General features: G+C 39.1%; 1 protein-coding gene across 10 annotated transcripts in view; it reads right to left on the bottom strand.

The window, feature by feature from the left end:
• The window catches only part of LOC145510122 (uncharacterized), an 838,825-nt gene that overhangs the window by 426,360 nt on the left and 400,114 nt on the right, over positions 1-12,351 (bottom strand). For 7 of the 10 annotated variants that reach the window (XR_014056705.1, XR_014056704.1, XR_014056713.1 and 4 more), the window contains one exon: positions 11,317-11,382. The exons of the other annotated variants lie outside the window; for them this stretch is intronic. The gene's annotated coding sequence lies outside the window, so the exon portion shown is untranslated. The remainder of the gene's footprint in view (positions 1-11,316; positions 11,383-12,351) is intronic. 10 annotated transcript variants of the gene reach the window in all.

The raw sequence follows: 12,351 nt of genomic DNA, 5'->3' as shown, positions 1-12,351 counted from the left end.
AGCAGATAAGAATCAAGTAAAAAAATATACAAAGAAAATTTCAGATAAAGCCTGGAGGTATAGAGGGAAAAAAAGTAATGGGAGAGAGTATGGTTGCTTTAGAGAAGATGGTGGGGAAGACCCCTGTCTGAGAGAGAAGTGACATTTGAACATTGAGAAAGATTAGCTATAACTCAGGGTTTCTCAGCCTCAGCCTTGGTGACAGTTTGGACTAGATAATTCCTTGTTGTGAGGGATTATCCTGTGCATTGTAAGATGTTCATCAGTATCCCTGGTGTCTGTCTGCTAGATACCAGTAGCAATCCTACATCCAAGTCAGAACTATAAAATACATCTCCAGACACTGCCAGATTTCCCCTAGGAAACAAAATAACCCCTACCTCTATTCAAGAACCACTGAACCTTGTGAAGATCTGGATCAAAATTATTCCACAGAGAAGAACTGGCACAGACAAACCCTATGATGAAAATGAGCTTGATGTGCTGAAGTAAGAAGAAAGAAAGCCACTGTAGATAGAGTGCAGTGAGCAAAGCAAGAAGAGGTTGGGAGGGCACTAGTTAAAGGAAGGACCTCAAAGGCCACTGTAGGGTCTATACTTAAGTCATGAAAACACATTCTTGATGTGGAAGTTGTTAGTCCAATGGAATGAAGAATAAACATATGAACTGAATATAGAATTGTCTACGCTTTGGTATCCTTGAGCTAGCGTTCTATAGTTTGACGATTCATGCTGCATCTAAATGACCATACCTATAGCAACACTAGAGAAGAATCACCTAGGTACCTATTTTACCTCCATTCTAGTAATTATCTCCTCAGTAGGTTATTGTATTTCATTCATCCCTCTTCATAAAAATGTTCCATTTCATCTTTAAAAGAGTTTGCATTGAACATCACCAAAACTACGTGAAGAATTACTTAATTTATCATCCTCTGTGGCCTTGGTTGGGACCAGAATTGTCAATAATATAATAAGTCTTAGGTCACACTTGATTTCCATTCAGTTTACATGTTATTTTATCAGAGGTTAACAAAAAAATCAGGCCTCAAACTACCAGCATAGCAATATCTTCTGATATAGGAATAGATATATTCTTCTCTTTTTTCCCAAAACTGAAAGTGAAAGTCATTCAATTGTTTCCAACTCTTTGCGACCCATGGACTATACAGTCCATGGAATTTTCCAGGCAAGAATATGGGAGTGAGTAGCCTTTCCCTTCTCCAGGGGATCTTCCCAACCCAGGGATCGAACCCAGGTCTCCTGCATTGCAGGTGGATTCTTTACCAGCTAAGCCACAAGGGAAGCCCAAAATAGAGTAAAATTATTTATCCCCCCAAATAGAATAAAATTAATTATTCCCCCAATAGAATAAAATTATAAATAAATTATAAATATAAATAAATTATAAATAATAGAGATTCAATAAAATAAAATAAAATTAATTATTCTCCAGAATAGAATAAAATTAATAATGCTAGCCCCTCTTAAAATATGAAATAGACACAACTTAACACAGTAAATCAAATAGACATTCTCAGCTGGGTAATATCTGGAGAAAGTAGTGCTGAAAGTTGTAAGTGATTCTTCAACACCTTCCAGATTTAAACAAACACAAAAGTTCCCTTCAAAATTACACAAGGATGATTAATTGAGTTGCAAGCTAGGAAAGTGACAATATGTCAGACATGACAATAAAAATAGAATTTGGAGCAATTTGTAAGTGGTGTGGTAGATACAGACCTTGGGTCAAGTAACAGAAAAAAGGCAAGATTTTGCAAACAAGTAACACTGACAAAGGGAATAGGAGTGCAAAACACCTGTATCCTCCTTTAGCTCAGTACTTACAGAAGCTACATGCTCTAGTGAAGCAAGTTTGGGGTGAGGAAATGCAGTTTCTAACTCAACACCACTGAATAAGTGTCTGACTCTGGCAAATCTCCATGTCCTGCCTCTATTTTTCTTACTTGTCAAATGGGTGTGACAGTAGCAGGTATGTTAACTCACAGAATGGGTCAAGTAACCTAACATTACAAATGTGCAAGAAATTACATATAAAGTGTTCAACTTTAAAAATATGTAGAGTGTGGTCAGCAAATCACTGCAAGGCCTGGGGTTTTATCCTATGAGTGGTCTTTTTTGACTGAAAAGATATTTCAGTAAAAAATTCCTTCTCAAATCATCACATAATCCACAGATCCAGATGATCTGGAGAGAATTCTCTGTTCATTCCCCTCACACAGAAACTGAGATACCAGAATGAGACACAACAGAAAGGTAACTTTTCTAGGCCTGTCCTCAATAGTCAATTTCACTGATTCCCAAGCACCTGCTTCCCATGGAGGATTAGATTCATTTAACAAGTCGTTATGGAACACCCACTCTGTGCAGGAACAGTGCTAGGCCCTGGGATATGGAGAATCAAACTAGGTGTTTGTCCTTGAAGAGTTCACTCTATGGTTGACAAAAGGAAGAGGGAGACCTATGGTCTTACACATTTCATGACCATTTTGCAGGTGACAAAATGAAAAATGTCATTAAAAAAAAATTCCTCCTAAAATCACAAAGCTGCTGATTGGAGCACAGCATGCTAGCCCATTCTTTTACTTATGCACTTTAATTCCTCGTGGATCACCTACTATGTGCCTGGCACAATGCCAGACACTGGGGACACAGCAGAGAATGAGATACACAAAATTCTCTTTTCTCACGGTATTTACTGAATTGTGAGGGAAGACATAAAGAGCAATAGACACAGGTCTACCTGAACCATAATCTAAGATCCTTCTACATGCTGCCTTCCTCAGAGTCGTCACTTTGGGGGGGGGGGAGCAGAGGGAAAACCCCTATACACAAATAATAAAACCAAACTGAATATCCCTAGTAAAACAGAAATCTAGAAAGAATAAAGCCAGATGAGAGAGGTTGCCAGACTTAGAATGTCCTCTTCCAAAATCAAAATTGAATATGTTCGCGTTTGGTTGAGAGCCTGTCAGCTCAAAGGCAGGCTGCTCACAGACCACCAATAGCAGCACAAGGACAATCCCCGTCAGGCCACAGACATGAAAACCAGCTCTCCACCAGAAGGACCTGAGGTTTATAGGAATTAAAAGGCCTGGGTGCCTGGCTCCAGGAGATGGTGAGACAAGACGAAAGCATATGTCTGCCCGCCTGGCAGTGGCTCTCCCTGGCCTGGAGAGAAGGTGTCTATGCCAGCCAAGGGAAGCTGGCAGCAGCCGTGGCCTCGGATGGAGAGAAGCTGCTGCCAGCCAGCACCAGCACGGGGCTTCCCTACAGGCGGCTCTTGCTGAAACAAAGAGGGGCGAAGGGAAGAGTGTGGATGTCCAGCCTCCAGGCTTAAATCTAAATTCGAGAGCAGTGCTTTGCTAATGGGACGCCGGATCTGCTCCAAAACCTTCACACCAACAGGGATGCAATCTGAGAAATTTCCTGATGACACTTCTCTGCATAATGGATTTGAGTTATAAAGGAATTTATGCCCTCAGGACCAAATTACCCAGATAATTGAAGATACAATAAGATGGAGGGGGAGAAGTGAAAGGAGAGAGAAAGGCCTCTATTATAGGGATTTCTCCTCCACTCTGAGGAACTCTGAGTTTGAACATTTGAATTCACTACAGCATTTAATTTTTAAAGTCATTTTACATCCACAAACTGCCCTGGTTTGCCCAAGAATTCCATTGCTTTCTTGAGTACAGAGAAGCTGCATCAAGGTCTAATTTAACATAGGCTTGCAAGTTTGGGAGACTAAACCCACCCACTCTCCCCTGCCCCAGTCCTCCGAGATGTGACTCCACTTCCTGGTTTAAACTTAGCAATCACAAATCAATCTGTAACACTGCATTACAGTTAGAAAGGCTTAATATTAAAACAGGGTCGAGTAAAGGCTATAGGCTGTCAGGGTCATTCTAGAAATGCCAACTCATCCCCCAGTCATAAGTAAGGTTTTGATGGTGATTTTAAAGATAGCTTGGTTTGAATTCCTCAGAGCTGCACACCTACTCTGTTCCTTTTCACAGTGGTTCTCATACTTGAAGGTACACAAAAATTACTTGCAGGATTTTAGGCACAAAACTAGTAACACTGTCCTGTATGGGTGCATTAAGGGACTTTCAAAGTTAATTTTGTCACCTTTGTGCTGACTTGACACCCCAGGCCCAGGGAATCTGCGTCCCCGAGGATACTGTTTGGAGGCCTACTTTTGGGATTAATAACAATAAGGCAAGTGCAAAATCTTGCTCCATTCCTCACTCAAAAGAAGAAATTCATGAAATGTCAGTGTCTAAAAAATTCCATAAAATACCCCTTTATCCATGTGCTCTCTCTCATCCAGGTTCTTTGCCCTGCCCAAGGAGGTGGGAAAGGGACACAAAGAAACTACTTTAGGAAACTTTCCCAGGATTTATTTGAGATTTACACATCTTCATTATAGATTTGTTATTCATCTGAGCACATTTTACTGTATTTAAGGGCCTCATTTTGTCAATATTTACAGAACTGGATGGACAAATGAATAAAAGTCAAAGGCTCTAAATTATGGCTGGAGTCTTGAAGTCCCAGAGTCAGGGCTAGAACACATGGTGGCAAACATTAGTAAATTTGCTAAATTATGCATAGAATTCACAAGGCACCCAACACTGGCCAGCTCAGATAAAGTCCCCCATGAAATAGCAAAGGGTTTGGTGGATGAGAGTCAGAGGGTGGTGGGTAGTCTGTGAACAGGTGTTAAACCACTTATTCAAGCACTCCTACAAATGGCCTAAAAGATTTTCCCAGCATCCTCCTGCTCTCGATGAGTCACTGTGGGAATAGCAGTGAGGTTTGGAGTTGAGTTATAACCATTCAGTGAAGCATTTCCCTTCAGACTGTAAAGGAAAGGAGCTATGTTAGTAAATTTATTGACTATTTCATTAGATCAATATGGAATATGATTTAAAAGGCTCTGCCCAGGCTCTTTAAATCTATTTAATCAAACCAATTAATGAAAAAAAGTAAGAAGTTGAAGCATATCCTGTAAGGTGCATCATAAATATATTCCCTTACTTGGGCTTTTGATCTCACCCAGGTAATTAACAGCTTTAGTTAAGTTCAGTCATTCCTTCATGCCTGGCTATGGTCATAAAAATCCCCAGGCAATGTGTAGCTCTTGGATTTATTATGTTTTTCTTACTGCAAAAACGTCTCTCACATTCTGCTTTCTCCCCGCCCCCCCCTTGAGAAAGTTTATGTAGCCATTGCTTTTGCAGCTGTCATGAAGCCTGCACTGGCTGGTGAGCTTTGTCCTGCTCAAGAGGCTGGATACTCTCAGCCATTGGTACCCAATCTGGGAGCCTCTTTACGCTCATCTAATTGTTGGTGGCAGACACTAACATCCTAAAAGCTTGACTTCTAAGGTTCTCTGCTCCCCCTGTATTCCTTTTTTTTTTCATGAATGAAATGGCCTCTCTTTTACACAGAATATGGCTTTTCTTATGGAAATGGCCTGGTATCCCTCCTTACAACCACTGAAAATCAACCGTTCTAATCAGCAAAAACAATCCCACTCCATTAATTGTCCTTCCCTCTCATTAATTCTTCTTTAAGTCCTTCTTCTATCAGTTCCTCAGATCCCTAGCTACAAAGCTTTGAGATGCCTGGGCAAACACACACATTACCCAGAGATGGACAATGAAGTTAGGTGTCCCAGAGTTAGTGCCAGCCTGGCCTCCGAAGCTGAGCTTATAGCCTCATTATGCTTTACAGGCAGAGGAACTTGTGTTTAGAAGGGTAGCAAATGTTTCCCTCAAAGCTCTTCTCTATCTGTGTTTGAGGAGAAGCTTGGTACAATTATCCAGGTAACTGCTCCAGGGTCCTTCCACAGCTGAGCGAAAGGTCTGAGAAAATGGCCCAGTTAGCTATAAAATTCAAACTGTGTGTCAAAAGATGACCTTATTAAATATTCTTTGTGGAAAAAAAGAGATGAAACTCCTGATGACCAGTTTTCCATGGGCAATCAACTTGTGTTCCCATGCACCAAAATCTATAGTATATATAGAAAGCCACTCAGTCGTGTCCGACTCTTTGCGACCCCAAGGACTATGCAATCCATAGAATTCTCCAGGCCAAAATACTGGAGTGGGTAGCCATTCCTTGCTGCAAGGGATCTTCCCAACCCAGGGATCGAACCCAGGTCTCCTGCATGGCAGGCGGATTCTTTAGCAGCTGAGCTACAAAGTTGGGAAGGCTCAAAAAATTTTATTGAGGGGCTAAAACCAGGGAAATTGTTTTCCTCATTTAAGAACAATAGTAGCCCATTTAACTTTTCCCTCCCTCTATTTACTTTGATCCAATTAAGTAAGTATATACTGAATACCTACCATCCTATGTGTTGTCAGAAAAACACAAAAGAAATACATAACACACAGTGAACCCAAGGATCTTTTCATCTTTGCAGGAGATAAAAGTAGGCTGGGGTCAAATGCTCTGTTTAACACCATCTTCCCCTTGACCAGCCTATCGAATACTTGTTCACAAAAACTCTGGGCCGTAATTCATTCAACATTTATTGAGCATTTTCTCTATACTATACACCAGGCTATAAATAGTATGTGCGTGACAAAAAGAGAAGTGAGCAAATACTTATCACTATTGGTTTACTGTAGAATAAAGGAGATATAAGATACTTACAAATAATTCCATGGCTCTTCATACTATGACATTTATATGAATAAAGCCCAGAAGAGTTTAATTCAAATCCTCACCACCATTTTAATACAGTCTAAGCTACCAATTCTACTGTACACTGAAACCCCGATTTGTTTAAAATATGTAAAGGCCCATTTTATTTAAGCAAACATCTGCTTTAGACGATACTTAATAAACTGGTATTCTAAAACTTGCAGTAATTCAAATTAGTGTTAGCAGAATGTTTAGCAGAAGGTACACTTGGATAACTAACTAGAAATAATGTAATTTCAAGGTTTCTAAGACACCTGAGGGGACTTGAAAACTGTTCTGAGTTGATTAACCATTGCAATCATGTTACATCACTGCCTTAAACAGCAAATTTTTTCAAGAAACTTCCTTCCTAGATTAAATTTACAAAGAAATAACCCCTTCAATACTTTAGTAAACTTTAGCTCAGCCTCTAGTTAAATAATCCCTAATACTGACTTGCAGAAATAATATTCACTCTTATATCTATAACTTTTGAGCCCTTGCAGAAAGTCTCAGATATTGGGCTAAGTGCTATAAGGACATCATATCACGGACGGTCACAACAACCCTGTTAGATAAGTTGTCTTATTAGTTCTATTTACAGATGAAAACATTGAAGCCAAAGATCCCACAGCTTGTGAAGACTGAATTCAGAGTTCATAGTTTTGAAAGTAAAGTGAAAGTCGCTCAGTCGTGTCTGACTCTTTGCGACCCCATGGACTATACAGTCCATGGAATTCTCCAGGCCAGAATACTGGAGTGGGTAGCCTTTCCCTTCTCCAGGGGATCTTCCGAACCCAGAGATCGAACCCAGGTCTCCCACATTGCAGGCAGATTCTTTACCAGCTGAACCACCAGGGAAGCCCAAGAATACTGGAGTGGGTAGCCTATCCCCTCTCCAGCGGATCTTCCCAACCCAGGAATCGAACTGGGATTTCCTGAATTATGGGCAGATTCTTTACCAACTGAGCTACCAGGGAATTGTAAATGAATTCAAAAATCAATGAAGTTGTGTCACACGTATGCTGTTCAGGGTTAAAATAAGTAAGTAGGTTGGCACAAGTCCCAAAAATATCCACCAGCACAGAGGGAACAAGTGTGATTTTTTTCCCCTACCTTTCAACCTTCTGATTTCTAGTGGGATCGTTTTTGCTCTCAGACTCCTGTTCTTTTGCCTGCCCTCCAGTCAAAGATGCTCAAGTGGCCAGATCTACTTAAAATATAGAAAATGTTCCTTCCTCTTGCTTCAGGTGCTTGTCTGTATGAGGCATCTCTGGGATGCTTCACCAAGAGGGAGCTCAGAGAATGGTGTATAATTCCCATCACTAAAATTAAATTATTAATTTTTTATCAATTAATTGGATGAGGATTGGTGGGAAAGACAGGCCCCAGCTCAGCAGAGCTCTACTGGGTGCCAGATGAAACAAGAAATCTGCCTGGGTGAGATGGGTAGAGGGGAAGAGAAGCCACAATAGTAATAAAAGTGAGAATCCCCTGGCTTCAGGAGAGAGAGAGAGCAATCCAGCTCCCATGAGGAGAGATGCAAAACCACTCAGATTTCTCCAGGGGGGACTTGATGAAATCAGCCCTCCAGGTCTTATAAAAAGAGACTCTACCACTTGCCCAGGAGTTGCTTTTCTTAATTCTCTTGGATACTGAGGAAGATCAAATCCCAGAGAAGAGAGGCTTCAAGCCTCCTTTTAATAGATGGAATGTATTCTTATTCAGAGTACTGTTCTTTAAAAAAATGAAAATAGCTCATATTTTCTAGGTATATAAATAAATCACATTCATTATAAAAAATTAACTATTTAGAACATATTTTTCAAAAATTTTTTCTTTTTACATGAAATTCCACTACCAAGATAGCAACGTTTAACAGTTTAGGGAGCACCATTCCATACATTTCTTTTTGGTGACAGGGAGGTAGGGAGGAGCTACAAACAACCAGTTATTAGTTTATTAAACAGATATTTACCAAATACCCACTCTGTGCCTGGGATCATAGCTACATACGCTTTTTTTAAACCTTTTTTATTATTCAATAGTATGATGAGAACTTATTTTTTATGTCAATAGAGATCTGTGTAATCATTTTGAATCATTTCATCATGTTTCACCAAAATTCCAGGGATGGGCCTTTAAGGTTTTCCAACTTCTTGCTCTCAAAAATAATAATGCAACAAGAATTCTTTCAATGTTTCTTTGATTATGTCTTTCAGATAAAATTCACTGAAAATTCAAAACAGCTTACATTCATATAATTCTCCACTACTCAAATTGTCATATTTACAACATGGCAATAAAGAGACTGGTTTCTGTAAAACTCACTATTTCACAGTTACATCACATACTTCTGGCTTTCCCTAATAAATCTGAGAGAGCAAGGTTTTGACAGATGAGGAAACTGAATCACAAAATATATGTGTGTGAACAGGAGGGTGAGAGACACCTAAAGATAATTCTCTGAAACTAAAAACCAAGTATCTCAACACCAGAGTGAAATACAGCACATGTGTGTCCAATATACCAAAGAAGGATCTAGTAGCCTCACAGACCCTTCTACATAAAGGATCCCTGAGAGTGGACATTATCCTGTCTTACTCACCAGTGTACTTCCAGTACCTAGCTTGCAGCTTGAGATATGGCAGGTACTCAATAAACAGTTCTGGATTTAATGAACAAACCACAAAACAGGTCTTCCAGGACCACTGCAAACCGCAGTCAACTTCCTACCCTCATGCCCACTTGGTGATAGAAAGTGTGTAATAAAGCAAAGGAATCCATAGCTGGCAAATTACATATAGCTTTTATCTTAGAATGAATTTCTTGTTCAGAAGGAGCTGTGGATAATAAGTCTCCTCCAAAGCAGTGTCAGATCCTTGAACTGAAGAACTTAAGCCAAGGGAGACTGATCAAACAGTAAACAGAAAAGAGAATTCTCTCAATGAGTGTTTTATTTTGCCCTTCCTGAAAATTTCCTCCCAGCTTCTATCAGCAAATTCCATTCATCTCCATTTCTGCCCCTCCTTCTCAACCCATAATATTACCTCACCGTCTGCTGCTTTGTTAGAAATCTGTCTTGTGTACTAATTTATATATACACACACTGTATATGTAAAGGAGCATTACCAAGTGGGTGGTTCTTGAAACTCAGCCATTCATCATGCATATTGATCACCAAGGTAGTACGGTATGAATCAGAGAGCAGCAATCATTAAATCAAAGATTTATACTAGTAAAAGAGCACCAAAGCAATTCATCAATTCCATACCACCCTCAGTGATTAATTAGGTTGCAACCTGACAGCCTGGAAGCTGGTTCACAATTAACGCTATTACAGTTAGAGGTTGGTTGTTTTTTAATTTTTTTTCCCCCTTCCCTTAAGGAATAAAAAAGGGAAGGCATTAGTCTTTTGGGCTTACGGCATTCTGTACTTTTCCTTCATAGCATTTACCACAGTTGCAAATAGTTACCAGTAGGATTACACGTTTAAATTCTCTTTTAGTCTCTTAGATCCCCAAAACTTAAGAGTCTGTAGCACATAGTAGGTGCTCAATCAATATATGTTGAACAAATGAATTTTTAAGTAGATGCTTCTGATTCTGAGTACAGATGTAGCATCTCTTATAATGGAGCTTCTTATGTTCCCCCTGGATCCTATCCTTTAAAAAGTTAAACTGAATCTTTTTAGACTGGAGAACACTCTGGAAAATTGTTTGACAGCATTGACTAAAGACAAAACACGCATTTCTATGACCCAGCAATTCTAATCCTGGGTATGTACCCAACAGAAATGTGAACAGATGTTCAAAAGACATGTACAGGAATGTTCACAGAAGCACTGTAATTAATAGCCTAAACTAGAAACAGTCGACTATTCATCAACAGAAAATGAATAAATAAGTCACGGTCTGGTCATACAATGAAAAACTGCACAACAGTGAGGATGAACAAACTACAGCCTCACGCAACAACATGGATAAATTTCACACCACTATGCTGATAGAATGAAACCAGACACGAGGAACTACATGCTGCATGATTCTATTTATACTAAGTTCAAAAATAGGCAAAACTGATTTGTGGCATCAGAAGTTACAACAATGATTGCCTTTGAAGGCTTAGTATGTGGGAAAAGGCATGAAGGAGGCCTCTGAGTGCTGGTTACACAGTAAGTTCACTTTGTGAAAATTCATAACCTTTTCTGTTGCCTCATTTGGGGATAATAAATAGAGCTATATGATTTACTGTCCTTTCCTATAACAGATGGTAGTTCAACCAAAATTAATTTTTAAAAAACAAGTTAACTTTTTCTCTGTGTGATGGAAGAGTGATAAACATCTGCATGAATACCCCAGGCCCAGATCCAAATTTCAGAAAGTATCTCTTGGTGGGATTCCAAAGAAGGAGGTATTGTTTCAAATATAGGATTAAAACTACAAGTCCTTCAGGGTCCCTTCCAATCCTGAAGTTCTACAATAAGTAACCTTTTGAAAATTGATGGAGAATTCAATGCCCATGGATTTCTTGTGCTAACCTTGGACATCCTCAGAAGAGGGAAATGAGGCAATTAGAGGAGACCGTCCTTCCGACTTACATTCAGGAGTCGGAGTCACATTCCATCATTTCCTCCCGCAACACTTGCAAATCAAGTAGGGTCCTCCTATAAGTCAAAGGGGTTTAGAAAAAATCGATACGGTAAAGAAATGCTGTGGGTTTTGGAAATTCAGAGATTTCTGACAATTCCTAGAATAAGACCAGAAAACTGAACCCTAAATTTATTTAAAGCCCTCCATTTTTTGAAGGCCTCTTATATACCAGGCACTGGGTTTATGTACTTCTTACATATTGTTTCATGTACTACTCAAAAAACCTCTGAGACCAGCACAGATTCCCTTCCACTATGGACAGGGTGAGTCATTTTCACTGTCTGAAACTCAGATTCTAATCTATACAATTGGAAATAAAATACAATGCCCATATAGGAGTGGTTATGAGAATAAGTTCTGGAAAAAGTTTAGCAGGGTAGAAAACCAAACTGAGCAACTTGCTAGGTGTGTAACCTTAATAAAATATTTAACTGTTCTCTGCTTCAGGTTTCTCATCTAGAAAATGAGATTGCTGATAGCATCTACCTCACATGATCATTATGAGAAGTACATTTAGAACCAACCATGCATAGCACAGAGTAAGGCATTAATGGCAGGTATTTATTAATATTTATTTTATTATATACATGTATATACTCTACATGAATGCTGTACAACCACCAAATATTACATATTCAATTAGCCTAATTTTTAGTAAAACAAATCAACAGTAATACTTCTCTACTAGTTTAGGATCTGTTGGGGATATTTTAGTTTAGATCCCTGAAATATAGAAGAAATAATTATCAAACTCCAAATTTTTGAAAGTAAGATCACATTGGTCTTGCTCACTTTTGTATCCCTGAGGCCAACCACAATGGCACATCGTAAGCACCCCCAAAATATTTGATAAATGGTTTATTAAATACTTCCATAGTATACCTACTTCATCTCCACTTTGTACTCATCTAGAAGAGAGCCAGTTGTTTTCAGTAATTTTCTGTTAACAATAATAACCACAGATATGCTCTAATTTTTTTAAA

The sequence above is a fragment of the Giraffa tippelskirchi genome, chromosome 6 (genome assembly GCF_054371585.1).
Source record: "Giraffa tippelskirchi isolate mGirTip1 chromosome 6, T2T-mGirTip1v1.2.pri, whole genome shotgun sequence".
In the NCBI taxonomy this organism is placed as follows: Eukaryota; Metazoa; Chordata; class Mammalia; order Artiodactyla; family Giraffidae; genus Giraffa; species Giraffa tippelskirchi.
The sequence above is the reverse complement of the archived record's forward strand: the minus strand, read 5'-3'. Positions and strand labels throughout refer to the sequence as shown.